Source organism: Lissotriton vulgaris, chromosome 3_1 (genome assembly GCF_964263255.1).
Source record: "Lissotriton vulgaris chromosome 3_1, aLisVul1.2, whole genome shotgun sequence".
Classification (NCBI taxonomy): Eukaryota; Metazoa; Chordata; class Amphibia; order Caudata; family Salamandridae; genus Lissotriton; species Lissotriton vulgaris.
In genome coordinates, this window is record NC_141689.1 from 1,932,787,045 (window position 1) to 1,932,789,997 (window position 2,953).

Consider the following 2,953-nt stretch of genomic DNA (forward strand, 5'->3'; position numbering starts at 1 on the left):
ACGTTGTTGCATCGCGACACCATTTTCTCGCAATGCACCGGATCATCGCATCGCATTGAGGCGCCATCTTGTCGCATCACACCGGATCACAGTAAGAAACTGACGCATCACCTCCTCTCCGGTAAGGAACCGAGACATCACCTACCCTACGCTGCAGTAAGGAACCGACGCATCACCTTCCCTGCGACCCTTTTGTTTGTATTTCGTGACGCATCCAAGATACTTTCAGAGTAATGTGTTGCATTTACCATCTACAATGAACTGAGCTATTTCTACCATTTTTGTCATTTGGTCTTGTGTTAAGTCTAGTAAAGATTACTTATTTTTCTAAAGAGGTGTGATGTCTATTTGTAGTGTTTTCACTGTATTACTGTATGTGTTCACAAATGCTTTACACACTGCCTCAGAGATAAGCCTGTCTGCTCATGCCAAGCTACCAAGGGGCTGAGCAGGTTTTCTTTTAGAAGTATACTCCCTTACCCTGACTAGAAGCATGGGTCCTATTTGGTCAAAGGTACCTAACTCTGCCAACTAGAGACCCCCAGTTCTAACAGCCCTGATACTTCTGTTGCATTGAATAAAGCGATATTTCATCTAATATGGTCGGTGGTGCCCCTCCCTGGAATAAAACCATGTTCCCTGGGGGACACAATGCAGGTATTAATCCTACTTAATTGTGACGCAAAGATTGTTGAATAAGGCTTGGCATCTGCATTAATGAGTGAAATTGGCCGATACGAAGCAGGATTATCTAGAGGTTTTTCTTTTTTCAAAAATACAACGAAATCCGTCCATTGCCATGAAGGTGGTGGAAAACCACTATGATGTGCCTGAATAAAAAAGTCTAAAAGTAAGGGAACAAGCTCCGTCTGGAACACCTTATATACTTCTAAAGGAATTCAATCCCATCCCGCCGGTTTCCCTTAGGCCATAGATTGTATGGCACGTATCACTTCCTCCATTGTAATCTCTGCCTCTAACTCCTGTCGCGAGTCATCTTCAATCCCTTGAGGTCCACTCCTACAATCATTCCCAATAGGGGAGAAGGGGTATATATCTTCCTGCCGATATAAATCCTGATAAAAACATTCAAATACTTTAATTATGTCTATTGAACCTGTAACATGTCGCACATCGTGGTCTTTAATTCCCTGGATATTATTCCTTGCTATCTTCTGTTTAGTACGGAGAGCCAATAATTTACCCACTGATTCTCCATATTTATAGCTATCCTCTTTATGCACCTAGTACACTGCTGCACACCTCTTGTTATGATAACTAGCCATTTCAGCTTTAATCATCGCAATTTCTTGCTTCAGGGATAATACTGTTGCCTGTTGCTTTTGACTGATCGCTAAGAAGTGGTGCTTTTCTAAAACCGTTAATCTACTGGTTAGACCCTCTATTTCCATTTCCTGACGTCGCTTTGTCCCAAAGAAGCTAATAACTTCCCCGCATAGACCGGCTTGAAGCTGTCCCAGACCATACTTTGAGAGGTACTATAGCGGTTTACTTCAAAATATTGTAGATATAATTGCCTAATATGTTGTATAAATGAGATAGCTTCATATCAAATGTCCACTTGGGCTGTACTTGTGCACCCGACTGTATTGCATATGCCAAAATTAATCGGTTATGATCAGATAATACTATTGGTAACTTCCTCAATTCTTACATCATTACCAATGGATGACGATAGAAAAACATAATCTAGTCTGAAATATTTACTGTGAGGATATGAAATATACGTATAGCCTGGATCCGAGAAGCACTTCTCAACCCACACATCCACTAAATCATAACTTGTTTTCAGTGCAGCCAGGGCTTTATATACTAGAGGCTTCCTTCCATTATATTTTGATATGAAGTCCCAGCGTGCATCCAGATGGAAATTAAGATCCCCACAGATAACCAGTGGTTCTGGTCATTAAGCCAGCTCAATTTCAAGATTGTTCAAGATTTTTGGGTCACCCTGGTTCGATCCATAAATGGTACAAATTGTCAATCCCATTGGTAATAATGCTACTGTCCATCACTGTTCCCAATAAGCTGCGCACGTGAGCGCGCGCGTACAGAAGTCACCCAAAGTGCGCAGTGTTCTGTATTAAGCGCAACACCATTTGCGCAGCCGCTTTCGAAATGCACGCGGCGCAAAACACTGCCATTTCCTTGTTGCGGGAGACAATGATTCAAGAGTACACAGCTGCTGGATTTGTATTAGTATTCTTGCTAATTGCAGTGCACACCAGCAGCTGTGCACTGTACGAAATGTAATCCAGAGTGTCAAACATGCAGCAAGCAGTCGCTTCGCGCTCGGAAGGAAACGTTACAACTCTTCCTCGCGGTTTGCGAAGACCACAAACTTTAGAAACTCATTTCCTCAGTTAAGAACTATGGAAATGATCTCTGAAAATATGGTCTTGAAACAGTTGACTGCAGCTCACACGGACAGAAAAAGTAAAAAACATTCTTACATACAGTAAGAAAAGGTTCGGCATCATCAACTCCAACAAAAACATATGGCTGTATAACACCACAAAATAGCAATCTAAAGATGCACAGGCAGACACATTCTTCGCAATAAAGCATTCTCAGTAGATCCTGGGTGACTCACTGCTTTAAAAATCTGCAAAGTCAAAATCCACAACCAATCACATTAAGCCTGCCTTTTCCTGACACACACGGATTCCTTGCTCTCTGCTCCCGAAACAGACAGAGGACCAGGGGCGTAACACAGACCCCCAGCCCCTGCGTTGCGGGGGGGGGGGGGGGGGGGGGCATGCTCCAGGGCCCCCTCACTTCATAAAGGAGAATTAAGGTTCTAAATAAATTAAGTGGTGCACTGCACACGCATGCCTGGGCCCGAGGGTCAGGAGAGAGGCTCACCCGAGCCTCTCTCTTATTATATTTAAACAGCGCAGTGTGCACAAGCTGCTCCGGCCGGGACTCTGCC

General features: G+C 43.5%; 1 pseudogene; it reads right to left on the reverse strand.

Annotated features, from left to right (window-relative positions):
- Positions 1–2,310: 2,310 nt before the first annotated feature.
- On the reverse strand, positions 2,311–2,422 carry LOC147728635 (small nucleolar RNA U3; annotated as a pseudogene).
- Positions 2,423–2,953: the final 531 nt, after the last annotated feature.